Source organism: Podarcis filfolensis (assembly GCF_964270895.1).
Source record: "Podarcis filfolensis genome assembly, chromosome: 3".
Taxonomy (NCBI): Eukaryota; Metazoa; Chordata; class Lepidosauria; order Squamata; family Lacertidae; genus Podarcis; species Podarcis filfolensis.
Genome location: NC_139606.1, coordinates 94,536,472 through 94,551,334, shown reverse-complemented (window position 1 = coordinate 94,551,334; position 14,863 = coordinate 94,536,472). Strand labels below are relative to the sequence as shown.

Here is a 14,863-nt window from a genome sequence, read left to right as displayed (position 1 = left end):
GAAAATCTTGTTACACAGAACACTAGCAATTTATTTGGCCATTGCTGCGTCCTATAGTGGAAGAAGTAATAATATAGACACATGTGCCCTCCTGGCCATATACAGAGTGCCTTTCACTCCTCAGTAAAGATTTGCAACAACTCAGGAGTAAGGAGAAGCTAGAGCAGATGACATTGCTTCGTTTAGGATTGGTGCTTATAAATTGTTTTTATTGATTTTCTAGGTATGCTATATTTTCATTGATTCCTTTAAATTGTTTTAGGAACTGTTTGTGTGTACACACACACCACACACACACACACACACACACACACAGAGAGAGAGAGAGAGAGAGAGAGAGAGGGAGGGAGGGAGGGAGGGAGGGAGTTTTATTTTATAACTTATCTTGATTTTTACTTTTAAAGATGGGATACATACCTTTAAAAACAAACAACCAAAATTCCTCCAAAGTAATTTGAGACACAGTACCCCTCTCTTTTTAAATTTAGCAGCACATGTTATGGAATACTCATGGGCACTCTTTGGTTGCGGACTATGATGAGACTTTACCATCCTCACACCAATTTCCTCAATTAAAGGTATAATGCTTTGAAATAAGACCTGGATAAAGGAAAAAAACTCTCAGACAACACTTTGCAGCTTAGTGCCCACTCAAGAAAAGAGGCAGAATAAATCTTTTTTCTTTTTAAAGTGTGTATTGAAAACTAATTACAGTAATTGTTCTCTCTCCTACACTTTGTGTCTACTGAGGGCTACCCACTTTGAAACTTGCCTTTCTCAGACATAAAAGGAAGCTGCGCTTTAAAACAGGTCTGGGAACCTCAGGTCTTGAACCAGAGGCTTAATTTGGCTCTCCAGGCCTCTCTTTCCTGCCCTCATAACTCTGCCCAGGTCATTCCCCTCATCAGGCCATGCCCCCCAGCCCTGCTCCACACCCTCTTTGAATGCTTTTGCCTAGTTGGAACCTATTCTTAACTATAATGCCTCTTGCTTTCCTGGATCTAGAGATACGTGTGGAATGTGTGCATAGAAACCTCTGACTTGTGTGTTGCTGGAATGCAGTCTATTGTATAAAAGTAAGAACCACATCCTTTCCTCTACCCGTTTTTGACTCTGGCCTTCTCTCCTTCTCTCACTTCCAAAGAGACTGATTTTCAGATCTTGCAGGTTCTGGTTTGCTATCTTGTTTCCTTATCCTACCTTACAAATCAGCCTTTTTTTTTCAAATCAGTGAAGAAAGGCGAGAGAATGAACCAAAAACAAGAAAAAAGGAGAGGAAAAGAAAGTGAGGGAGTTGCAAGACTCCTCTCAGGGAACCTGACATGACTCTGTAAATAGAATGCAGTTCTTCACAGTGATCAAATTAGCTCTCAAGGAATCATCCTAAACATTCCACTGAGAAACTAAAACAGCTTGTCCTATTAGATTGTCTGTGGCAGTCTTTCTTTTGAAAGTGCTCTCGCCTGATCTGACCTCAGAGTATCAGTTTAAAATAGTGTAAGGAAGTCCTAGCAAGTCTAAGGTACACTTAGTGGTGAATAATTGAGTAAGGGAACAGTTCACCTTCGACAAATAAAGAATAGAAGTAAGGAAAGAGTCGAAATCCTTGTAAAGAGGTTTATTGGGATTGTTCAAGCTGCAATATCATTATTGCCCTAACACACCATTCTAGCTTTCAAGAAAGGAGATGAGGGAAAGGAAACTCAAATCCTACTCTCTTTTGTAGGCATAATCCACCATCTGCATCCAGATTCACAAGCAGACTGCACCTGCCTGATGCACGTTCCTATAATTTTGTGACACTAGGCGACTGCTTCAATTAGTAGGTTGAGCCTATCCTACATACAGCTAACAGGTGACTCGTATTTTCCTTTTCATGTCAGAAAACCTACAGGATCTTTGCTTTAATTTGATCCTTCATTTCTATTCCTAGGACTATGCTGAGTGCATTGAGATCAGTGTTCACTGAATGCATCTGTCTCAGAGGAGTGATAAATATATAGAGAGAGATGTAACTAGAGAGGGAGAAAAATTTGGTTCACATTTAAATCCCTGGCTTCTAATTAGCTACTGGGCTCTCAGTTCAAGCTGCCAGTTTTGGTGTATAAAGCTCTATACACCTTGGGACCAGGATACCTGAAAGACCATCTCACCCTTTGTATACCCAGTTGATCACTGTGCTCTGCTGGTGAGGGCCTCCTGCAGTAAACATTTTATCAGACAGTCTGTTCCACACAATATAGGAATCAGGCCTTAAATGTTGTGACAGCTACCTTTGGAATTCCCTCCCCTTGAACATCTGTTTCCCGCCACAGTGCTGCCTACCGAAAACCTTCCTCTTCCAACAAGCTTTTTAAGAGATAGCTTTCCCAGTCTGCAACTGTACTGGAATTGCTTTTAAGATGTTTTAAATATGCTTTTATTGTTTCATCTCTTGTTGTCCCACCCCCTGAGTTCCTATTGGATGAAGAGTGGGGTATAAATTTAATAGAAAGAAAAACATGTGAACCTAACCTAATTCACATATCCCAAAACAATATATGAACCAAAATGCAGCCCTCCTTTGAAATTTGCATTTCTCTGAATTTTGTTATGTTGGTCTCCAAACCAAAATATTTCTATGAAAATGTATGTATTAGGGGGAAATGTGCATAAAAATGAATGTATTAGTGATCACAGGATACACACTGCATTATATTAGGGCAATTTGCTTGCAAAACTGTGTATATGAGGCAAAATTGCCTATAAATATGGTATTAAGGGAAATGTGTGCTAAAATGCTGTGAATTTTCATGAAGACTTAAAAAAGAATCCTGCAAACTGATGAAGAAATGGGACAAACTGGATTGGAGAAATGAGAAACTGGGAAAAACAAAAATTCACCCATCCCTATAGGTAACTGGGAAGATAAATATTAAGGAATGGATAATATTGGCTCAAGTTCAGAAACAGCAGAGGGTTGTTTAAGTAAATGGAAATTTGCAAAATCTTAATTTGAAAGCAGAAATTATGAACAGCAGTAGGCAGCAAATTGAGAAGGGCAAAGAGATTGACACGTTAAATAATATAGATTCTAATATTGATTTCTAGCAATATGTGGGTGCTCTTTCTCTTCTATTGGAAAAATATGAATACAGTGAAAATAATGGATTTGTATAACGGTGTTTCCAGATGGGTACTTAATATTGAAAATTGATATTTTAGATATCACAAATGGACTGTTGGCAACATTTTTTTTTTTAATGCCAGATTTTCTGTGGAAAGGGTAAGTCCAGAGTAATGGGTGGGGGGAAGATTGGCTTCTATTCTGATGCCAACATTGTCACGTGGAAGCAGTGATAAACTTGCATACATTGATCACAAAACTTGCATACATTGATCCTATCAGGACACATCCTAAACCTATAAAACAGGCAAGCAATTTGATAAGGTAATGTAGATATCTTAAGTAAAATACCTGCTTTGTTCCCAGATTCCAAAAAGTTCTCTGATACCATTGATTTCTACAGAGTAAGCAACAAACTGTATTTATTGTACATTTTTAAACTTCCTCAGGACCTCATATAAGTTTTGCTATTGCTTACAGTTCTCAGTCATTGTTAGTGTAGTGTTTTTCAGCCAAATATTAGGCTTTCTTTTAAAAATGAGGAAGAGACCTCAGAGAAAGGTAAAACATCGTATAAATTAAGAACTTGTTTCATTAATAAGAAAAAACAAAGAACTACTGTGCTGGTCTCTAATTAGATTCATAAAATGTACCAAACATTATGAAATGCTCTAATATTTCAAAACATGTCAGTGAATCAGGTGAGGGACTGGAACAAAATGTTCTGTTAGCAGTGCCCTTATTCAAAGTCAGCTTGAAGAGAAGCAGACAAATGCTAGTTTGCAAATCACATATCAGATATATGGGTATGATCATTTCCTTGGAAGTTTAGCTCATTTAGGTGTTGAATAAATGTTACCTCTTTGCACGATTTTTTTTTTTTAAATTGACTGATTGATAAGTTTTGCATTAGGTGAGAGATTAATTCCTGAGAGTATATTTTCATCAATGACATTATTATTGTTATATACCAGTGTGAGCTATGGAATCGTTTGAATATTACTGTATTCCAAACTTGAGCTTCACTGAATAGCCCCCGTTTCTCTTCCAACTAGAAAAATTGACAATTGAATGACCTAGGTTTGGTAATCACAGTAGAATTCAGCCCCAGCAGATTCTTATTGGGAGTTAGATGCAAAATCATCAGGGATGAAGCTCTCAGAGATCACTGCTGGCACTGACTGTAATATCTGCCAGTAGCAGTAGCTTCATCTTTCTAAGGACTCCTTTCACTCAGTTCAAAAGATTTGCTAACCCCCTGATTCCATTTTTGGAGCTCTCCAATTTCAATCCCATTTCCCCATACAACTGGTTATAATACATAAATGTACCATCATAATCCAGATTTGTGAAACAATGTGCACAATATACATTCTAAGCATACAAAAATATTTCATTTAATGCATCTTCCAGTAAAAGGCAATTTGTATCATGGTAGTACTGTACTGGATTTTTACTTCTTCATTTTTTTCTCAGCACCAACTGACACAGGTTTTTAAATCAAATCAGAATCCATCCTGAAGCGGCACAGCCAAACTTAAACAATATTGTTTAAACGGATTAAGGGAAGTTACAAAGGTTTGAATTTCTGATTAACAAATGTGTAATGAGTACTATGAAGAAAAATGGGAATCGCCAAATGAGCACCTTTGCTTAATTGCAAATAGAGAACAATAACAAGTGCAAATACCTTCCATCTTAATGCCTTCAGCTTTGTTATACAACAAATATAAAGCAAGAATTTAATGAGAGGTTTATCTGCTGACTATTGTATCTTGGAGATTTATACAAGTTAAAAGAGTAAACGAAATAAGAACAGGAGTCCTAACAAAATCCTAATACTGTATGTATATGTGTATATATATATATATATATATATATATATATATATACCAACCTCACAATAGTTGTTCATAAATAGACTATTGACTTTCACTGGGTTAAAGAGCTCATGTAGTGATTAAGTTTGGGAGGCATAATTGTTCTTGTCACGCAAACTCGGCTTGCAGTCAATATCTTTTTATCATATACATTTTTAATCACATATTAATAAACAAGAAGGTGTGTTTTATTGATGGTCGGATTAGATTATTGACCAACTCGACAACTCTGTACACCAATTCAGAAAATACAAACAAGGTCAACATGTAAAGATAGGGTAAAGTAGATCAAAGAATGTGCTTTTCCTTAGGTATTTGAATGATTCATTTATTTCTTTTCTGCTCAGCAACTCAATATAGTAAACAGTTTCAAGCTTTTTGTACACCTCCCCCCTGCAATATTTGGCCTTCATAGCAGAAGTAAAGCCTAAGAGTAAACTTGTGCAATAATTTAGATTACAACCACCTTCAGAGAGAGGTTACAGCACCCTATTAAAAACCATCCTATAATACTGGAAGAACAATATTTAAAGATTTGCGCACAATATTTAAAGATAAATACATTTTCTTCCTCATTCCAATATACATTTCTCTTTCAAATACACACGTGTATACACACAAACACACATATTGAGCAGCTCCACATTAATAAGCCCCTATTCCTTATACCACCTATTGGAAAGAAGAATGAGGTGCAGCATGAAAAAGTAACAGATGGAATACAAATAGCCATGTCTGCTGTCCCATGCACCCATTCAGGCTTCCTCTGCTTCCTATAGAGCTCCTTTCCACCCACCCCACATCCAAAAAACTCCTGAGGGTCGGGGATTTTCTGAGCTGTGTGCAAAATAAATAAATTTTAGTGTTGATCATGAATGCATATGTTCAATTATTTCTGTTAGTGTCCTGCCTTGTTCTTTACAGCATTTCTAGTTGCTACCAGCCTAAAAATTACACTGAATACTGGAAATGACAGATTGACAGATATAATGACCTTTCAGAAAATGACAGAATCATAACATTCTTCCTTTATATACAAATTTTGATCCAGCTGAAATTGGAAGAGGTCTAACCAAACTTTTCCAACACTGTCTTCTCAGGTGGCTCTTAGGAAGGCTTCCATTATAATAGTAAAAAGGTAGAGGGTTCCCCCCCCTCTATATTATCTTGCTGGTACTGCTATATAATGTGTGGGCCACTAGTCAAGGGGAACACTTAAGATCTTTATATACCAAGGTAAGAAAAGGCTCGGTGTAATGACAAAGAAAGAACTACCAGTGTAGAAAGTTATTAAACATTACCAAGTAGCCCAAGGGCACTGTACTCTTGAATGGGGATCTTTTAAAAAGGCAGATGTGTAGAAGAGAAATGTGTACTCCATTAATACCATGAAATACAATAAGAAGGGAACTCAAACATAAATGGAGAGCTGGATTGCACTGCACATTGCCACAATAAATATCCTTCTGACAGAAAACAAAAGGTGAAGCAGAAAGATATCCATGCCAAATGTAAGAGAGAAACCCACACATTGGATAAACTGTTCATCCTTGTTAGACTGTGATCCTTGTAATGCTGCCAAGTGCACTGAGAAAAACTGTGTTACAATTGCCAGTCATATAAGCTAAAGCTACCTGGAGGCACCATTAACTGGTGCCTTTCTCCTTGCCAGAAGTTGTCAAAGTTTTTATTTGTTCTGGCCAAGACATGCCGTTTTACTGCTCCATCACTTTCATTGGACTATACATCTGCTACCCCAATATGCATGTTTGCACACACCCCTTGCTCTTCCATCAAAAGCTAAAACGAATAAATAAAAAGAAAGATAGAGGCCTGTCTTGGCGGGGAGAGGGAAGTAGGTAACAAAAAGTGTAGTTTATAAAGGAGCTGCATGGATTTTTCATCCGACAATTTCTGAAAGTAATATTGGGGAGCACAGTTGCAAGCCTTCCTCCTGCAGAGGAAGAATGAGAGTATTTTGCATGGCAAAAACTGACATGGTGATAGCTTCTCATCATCTGGCAATCAAAAAAGGATGTTGCAGGAAGTCAAAATATGCTCAAAACCAAAGTCATAGAGTTCAGAAAAAGATTAGAGTGACACACAGCTGGAACTTTTGTTACTGAATTGAAAGCTGCTGTTAGCCATGGCTCTGTTGATATGTTATATTTACAAGATAAGAAGGCCATAAGTACACATTATGTCCCCCCCGCCCCATGAAGCAAATTAGTAAAAAGAAAAGAAAGAAGAGGTTTAATCATGCTAGTTCTATTCCTCCATTTGGGTGGAAAGATTCTACTGTAGATGCACAGCAGGCCAAAATGGCATATGGTGATGTTCCCCACTTCAACTTGCAAATGGATTCTATGTTTTAGTGTTCCACTGCTGAAACAAATTTTCTGCATGTGGAAAACTAGCATGTCAGGGAAAGATCTAGGCTAGGATACTATTATCATTATTAATTAGATATATTAGTCACTTTTTACCAAGATCTCAGAGCAACTTATATTTAAAATCATAAACTTAAATGCAGTATACCACTAACAATTTATATAAAACATTAACATTCTCATACAACACCTACAATTCATTCTCTCTCTCTCTCTCTCTCTCTCTCTCTCTCTCTCTCTCTCTCTCTCACACACACACACACACACACACTCACACACACACACACACACACACACACACACACACAAAAGCAACAACAGCCAAAGGAAGCTTCGGCATCACACTAACAGCAGAACAAAATCCGCTCCATCCATGAAAACCATGAGAGGGGAATGTAAGTCTATACCTTGACTTGAAAGCATGTCAGTGAAAGGGCCAGGTGGACCTTACCGGGAAGAGAATTCCACAGATGGGGAGCCACAAATGAAAGGGCTAGTAAGTGGTTAGTGAGAATGCTTCCACAGGTCATTTCAAGCAGTCCAAAGTAAAAGAGTTTAGAATACTTGAACTGGTCAAGTTATGCAATGTTGATTTAATAAGAATTACGTATACGTAGTAAATAAGCCCTGTTATCTTAAACTCGGTTAGGTTTAGGCGTAGATATCACAGATAATTGTGTAGCTTGTTTCTTCCCAATACACTCATCAAACGTGTTTTTCTTACTCAAACCATGTTTTCTTACTCAAACATCTGATTATCTCAATATTTTTTAATGACACTGGATCATTCACAGAAGTATATTAAATGGTGATGGTGTTAGGATAATGTATTAGTGTTACATACCTGTCCTTAATCTGTGTGAGGTTCTTGATGATATACAAAATTGCTGCAAAGGAACCAAGTCAATGAATTATTTATTCATTTCATTTATTGATTGTTCTTCATTGAAGTTTCTAGCATAGTTTACACAAGAAAACAATAAAATACACCAGAAGCTGATCCTGCTGAGAGTTGAATATTACCTCTACAGTGGCAAAGGGACATCTGCCACCATACCTGAGGGCAGCAGGCTAACGTAGAGTGTACAGACCAAGCACATCTCTTGTTCCCCAACACCTCACAATCACTGCTTGCTCCCTAGGATCTGCCTCCTCAGTTGGCTGCTCCATTTGCCTAATGCTAGTGCTGGCCCTCATCTTGAGATATATCAAAAACTGGAAAAACACATACTTACTTCAACCGAAGGTACATCAGGGTCATTCATCACTTCTGCAAGGCCAAGCGTAGCCCAGGACCTCCATACACATTGCCCAGGCTTGCGCTTCGGGGAGATCACTTTGGTGTTGCGGTTTGACCTCAGCCCCAGAGGCGCACTCCACGGTCTCTCGAGACAGACGGATGCCAACAAAGACCACTTTAAAGATCATGCTAATTCTGATTTAAAAAGCAGTTTGGGATTGGGTGTGAGAGCTCTTTGAGGAAAGACATAGCTTATAGCATGTGGTGGCAGCTGTTTCCTTCTGGATCATGGCCTAACTCGCTTGTGGTGACATGACTTTTTGTAGGGAACAGCCTAGCTCACCTCACCCCAAACATTTTTTTCACAGCTACACAGGGTCGGTATACAGTTGTGAAATTACTCTTCAAACTTTAAAGATCTCTTAAAATCTCAGTTAATGTCCGTCATATGAAACATGCAAATTGATAATAAACTAACTAATCTGATACAGTTTTACTGCATTTGTAAATCCTAGAACATTTTGGTTTTTTTTCTTAAAAGTTGAATACGTAACGAGGTCCCTCACTACAAAAGAACAGAAAAGACTTTTATTCTCATTTCCCAAAAGTCCTTAATGTGACATCTGTCCCTGTACTGTCACCTGTTTTAAAGCTAACAAACGCATGCCATATAATACAAGATTTATAAAATTAAAAACCCACCCCTTTTAAGTAATATTCTTTAAATCTTACTTTCTGACAGTCCTACTATTTGCTCAGTAACTGTAATAGGCGTATTTTTCAGAAAATACTGAATAAAAACTGACAAGCTATCAGGGGAATCTGAATGCATAATTGATAGGGGCATAAATTAATATGATTAGGCCTTTATTGGGTGCCACTGCTGCCAAACCTACAAAAGGGGCATGGAATAAAACATGGCTATGTTCTCAGTGCTGATAGGCATCAATATGTAATGCATATTATCTCTAGCCTTCTCATGTAGTCTGCTTATGACAGCACTCAACCTAATTGAAATTTTTATCTTTCAGTTGCATACAGACAGTTCTGACTAGCTTCTTGCATGGTAGCAGAGAGAAAATCCAAATGACCCAAATGAAGGTTTCTCTGTGGAGGTTTGCATCCTTTCTGCAAATTACTTTGAAAAAATGCTTTTCAGTTTTCTGTGTGTTTTTTATTTTAAAGAAGGCATCTACACAAAGCTGCATTTCAGAACATTTGGTTTGCCTTATCCTGTTAAAAGTGAGCTCAACAATACTTTCCCCATGGAAGACAGGCCCAAGGAAGAAATAAGATTTATCCATAAAGCTGTGTATATCCTATATTCCTGATTATAGTCTTGTCACCTTAACTCCAGTTGCATTGTCTTTGTGCTTAGGGAGTGCTGTTATGGTGGACTAGGGATGGGGGACAAATTTGACTCAGTTTGCATTTAAAGGTGAACTTATCTAATTTACATTTTCCAAAACATGTAAAATGAAACACAGGAATATTTTGACATTTGCCCCTATCTGAATTTTGCAATGCAATTCTGCAGCCCTGTGTACATTGATGTGTACACAAACATGGGTAAAGTGTGCATATAAATGCATATATTAGGGAAAATAACTTAGAAAATACATCATATATGGGGAAATTGCTTTGTAAAAATGTGTCTATTGGGGTGGGGGGGTGGGAATCACACAAAAATGCTGATAAATTATCATGAGGACCTAAAAATATTATAGCAAACTGATGCGGAAATGTGAAGAACTGATCTTAATATTGGAAAAGTGTGAAACTGAAAAACGAGAAATTTAATAAATAAGTAAATAGCTTTAGTTAAAGAGATAGCGCCATTGTTACAATTAATTAGTTCACTCTGGAAGCTTTTACTATAAAACTGGCTGAGGTTGTAGATACCTATGATTAGAAATGAAAAATACATATTAAAGTATAAAAATACACAATATAAAGAGCTTACACTGGGATTGTTTGCACCAGCCTAAATAATCTTTTATCAGTTTCTATACAAGTCGAAACTCAGCAGCTGACAGCACGAGCGAATAATTAGTATGTTCCATCTAAAATTAATTCTGAAGTAGACCTCCCTATTACATGGAAGATAAATCCTTTACTGCCTCGCTTACCGTTTCTAAATGCTAACATTTGTTTTTTAAAGTCTAGTTATCTCTTTTGCTGAAGAAACATAAAATCATTTTTACAAACCCTTCAAATTCTTACCTCGTATAACAGGAAAGGGAAACCTCAGGCAAGTGGGGAGGGGGGGAGGGCAAATGCGGCCCTCCAAGCCTGTCTGTTTGGCCCTCGGGACTCTATCCCAGGTTGCATCACCTTGGCCACCTCACCTACTACTGACCCTGCTTCACACCTTCACTGACTGCCTTTGCCTGACTGAATGCTTCTTTGAACACTGACAAGGCCTCTTGCTTCTCTGGGTGGAAGACAGGATTAACTAGCTGACTATACAAAGGTAAAATGTACAATAGTTGTTCCACCCACTTTCACCTCTGGCCCCTCCCACCACTGGCATGTGGCCCCTGGAAGGTTGCCCAGAAGGGGAGGTGGCCCTTGTGCTGAAAAGGGCTCCCGACCCCTGCTTTGGAATAAAACACATTTATGCATTTGTTGCGCTTGCAGGTTATTTCCTTTCTGCTAATTTACCACTTCCCAATATTCTAAGGAGCAATCCCATAATAACAAACTATAGGTTATCCATAAATATTATAAGTCTGCCTTTGTTTTCAAAATTGCTCAGAGAACAGGGGTATCTGCACCTGTAATTTTCCAGCAATTTGTATAGCTCATAATATATAAAATACTTGCATTTTACACCTGCCCTTGGCAGTTATAAAGTTAAAATATACGATAAAACACAATGGTCTTTCTTTTGTGTCATAACCAAAAAGGTCAGGGCATTTTATTGTGTCTTAAACAACACGAGTGTTGATATTTTGGAGCAAGACCATGAAAACTAATGGTTCATAGAGCTTTCACTGTAACCCCTTGAAGAACTTTAAAGTTCTTTAGAGCTTTGGTGGTAAAAATATTTTTAAAAATTCAATTAAAAGCCCATGACAACCAAAATCAGTTGCCTGAGGTGGCTGCATCGCTCTGCCTAATGGTAGGTCAGCCCAGATTCTGAAGATCCATCATATATACATATACAAGGTTGTATCTAATGTAGGTAAGTTAAAGTCACTTAGCAGAATACTTGTTCAGCGGGCAAAATGATTTGCACCAGTGGAACATTGTTGTGTTACAAGCAGTTTGCTTATAATTTCATTGCACAACAGATTGCGTAGTCTGTTTCGCATTGCATTTCCATTAGTGCAACTGCTGCATTGGATCTCCTGTTGCACAACATTAAGACTCACCCATCTGCGAGTGCAAGAGTCCTGGAACTAGTAGACAAGAGAACACTGGATACAGCCCATAGTTTTTAAGGACAGTAAAGCCACAGATAGGGGGAAGTATCTGTGAGATAAAGACACATAGACAAATCTATGGACCTCACCCAGAGCTCAAGAAGATTGCCCTTTCTGCCTTGTGCCACATAATACACCCAAAGTTATCCTCCTTTGGTTAATAAACTTAAATGAGTCAAAATCTGCAACTTAAGTGCATGTCATGAAATTTTGTTCGAAAATCTCATTCTCAGTGTTAATATTTTCTCTCCATAGGGCCTGCTGGGAAATTTCAACATTGTGACAAATCCATAATATCAAAGTGAAAGATTTTACATGTTAGTAAAATACTCTGCAAGAAGCCATCCTTTTGCAAAGACCATTTATCATTTATGGAAAGTTGCTGAGTAAATCCTTTTGACTTTGCACCATCACATTCATCCTTGTTCCAACTAATGTAATTCAAACATAGTATTGATATTTCTCCCCAGCTTTTTAGACTGTGGGGGAAGGGTCCATCTAAAGCTGGTGTCACACTGTGTTTGATGCAAGTAAGTTTCATATTTGTCTCTTTATAGAAGTATGCAGAAGATGTACTTAGCCATATTGATCTTTGAGGAAATGTGGACAAGGTAGATAATGTGAAACTTTTATTGCCATTACTGACTGTTGCACAGGCTCTGGAAATTTTTCCAGTTATTTAACTAGATTTGTTGCAGTACTTTTTTGCTGTGATACTAAAAAAAAAAAAAAGCAGCGAAGCTTCTGCAGCCATGACACCACTTCCTCTAGAGTAGCACACTGTACTCAGTGGAATTGCTTCAAAACTAAATTAGATATTTTAGGCTGCTCTTTTTAATATCTCCGTTGGATTAATTTAACAAGAATATGGGGGTGCAATTGTGCCCTCACAATTCACTTATTTAAAATTATTTACATCCTAGCTTTGCTATCCTGCCTGGGGAGATAAGAGTGGTGTGTAATAAAGCACAATAAAATACAAACAAAGAATATAAAACAGGAAAGCGTAAAAGAAAGGTACATTTCTAAACACAAGCAGTGAAGGAGCCATGTGGCTCTCCCAGAGGAGGAATGCCACCCCCACTTAAATGCTCACTGACCTGGAGGAATGGAGAAAAGCTGCTTTTTCTGGAAAATTCCTTTCCATAATTATTTTGGCTCCCCTTATTGGCACAGCGATCAAGCCCAGACTGGACCACATGCTGGCAAATGACAGCCGTGAGATCAGCTCAGAATCCAGTAGATCCCAGATGAGCCCAGTTCCTCCTGTTCACTATTCCACAGTTTTGGGGCATCCCATTGGCTTCTGCCAGAGATCTTGCTAAGCAGCACTTTTATCTGCCTGCCTGTGTCGGAGCAGGGAAGGTCAAATGTTCCTCCTCCTGTCAACCAGTCCTCCCCAGCAAGTCCCCACCTTGAGCCTTGCATTAGCATTGCAAGTGTAGCACTGGATGTGGAAATTATAAGTGTTCTTCAGTCTCTTCACGCATGCCAGCCTGAGCAACCAGCTACACTCTTCAGTTGTTGACCATCACTGTTCTCGTTCTCCCTCACAGTATGAAAGATGATGTTTTTTAATAAAAAATATATGGATAAACAGCTCTTGAACAGCTCCTACAATGTATTAAGTGTGAACAGGCTTTTCTTCAGCATGTGTTCATGTTCTATGTTCTTCACATTTATTTATTGTCAACAACCATATTTATAGTGACTATTAAAGGGCAGGGGGAACCTTCCTCCCTATAAATGTTTGGCTTCCCCTCTGTCCTTTTTATGATATTTCAGGAAAGTGATGGAGTGATCTTGTTCAATGCAGTTGTCTTGTTTTTATTTATTTTCTTCCACAGGACGGCTCGCTCCAGGGTGCTTTCAGATATCATATTGCATTTTTCAAGTGTAATGAAACTGGGCTAATTCTGGTGATCTTGATGTTTGGCTTTGATTTGCTGCTTCTTACCTGCAGAGCTGCTCTGGGTAGTCCTTCAAAGTAACAGCAATCTTTCCTCTTACTTTTTGAGAAAGGAGTCAGTGGTCATCAAGCCCAAATGGGTTCTTTCATTAGAAGCATTTAAGGAACAATAACATAAAAAGAAAGGGACGCGGGTGGCGCTGTGGGTTAAACCACAGAGCCTAGGACTTGCCGATCAGAAGGTTGGCAGTTTGAATCACCGCGATGGGGTGAGCTCCCGTTGCTCGGTCCCTGCTCCTGCCAACCTAGCAGTTCGAAAGCACGTCAAAGTGCAAGTAGATAAATAGGTGGGAAGGTGAACGGCGTTTCTGTGCACTGCTCTGGTTCGCCGGAAGCGGCTTAGTCATACTGGCCACATGACCCGGAAGCTGTACGCTGGCTGCCTCGGCCATTAAAGAGAGATGAGCGCCGCAACCCCAGAGTCAGCCACAACTGGACCTAATGGTCAGGGGTCCCTTTACCTTTAACATAAAAAGAGCTTGTTCATTAGGGCAATGGTCCATCTAGTCTAGCATCCTGCTCTCATTATGGCCAACCAGATGCCTATTGGAAGCCTGAAAGCAGAACCTGAGGACAACATTTCTCTGCCAATTTGTGATTCACAGTAACTGGCAAATCTTTTGTTTCCCTTGGTTTCTATTTTTTTTTAAATCTCCCCCCACCCTTTTTCTTTCTTATTCATTCATGCATACATTTGTTGTTTAGTTGTTTAGCTGTTTAGTCGTGTCCGACTCTTTGTAACCCCATGCACCAGAGCATGCCAGGCACTCCTGTCTGTCTGTCTGTACGTACATACTGTGGATCCAGAATTGGCCTCCACAGTCACTTACGGGCTCATTGTTAAAACCGT

The 14,863-nt window shown here is 38.7% G+C and overlaps 1 long non-coding RNA gene across 1 annotated transcript; it reads left to right on the top strand.

Moving 5' to 3' along the window:
- Window positions 1-440: 440 nt before the first annotated feature.
- LOC310758913 lies at window positions 441-13,795 on the top strand. The gene is made up of 3 exons (XR_014546088.1): window positions 441-1,855; window positions 9,658-9,731; window positions 12,300-13,795. It is a non-coding gene; the product is annotated as an uncharacterized lncRNA (long non-coding RNA).
- The last annotated feature ends 1,068 nt before the right edge of the window (window positions 13,796-14,863 follow it).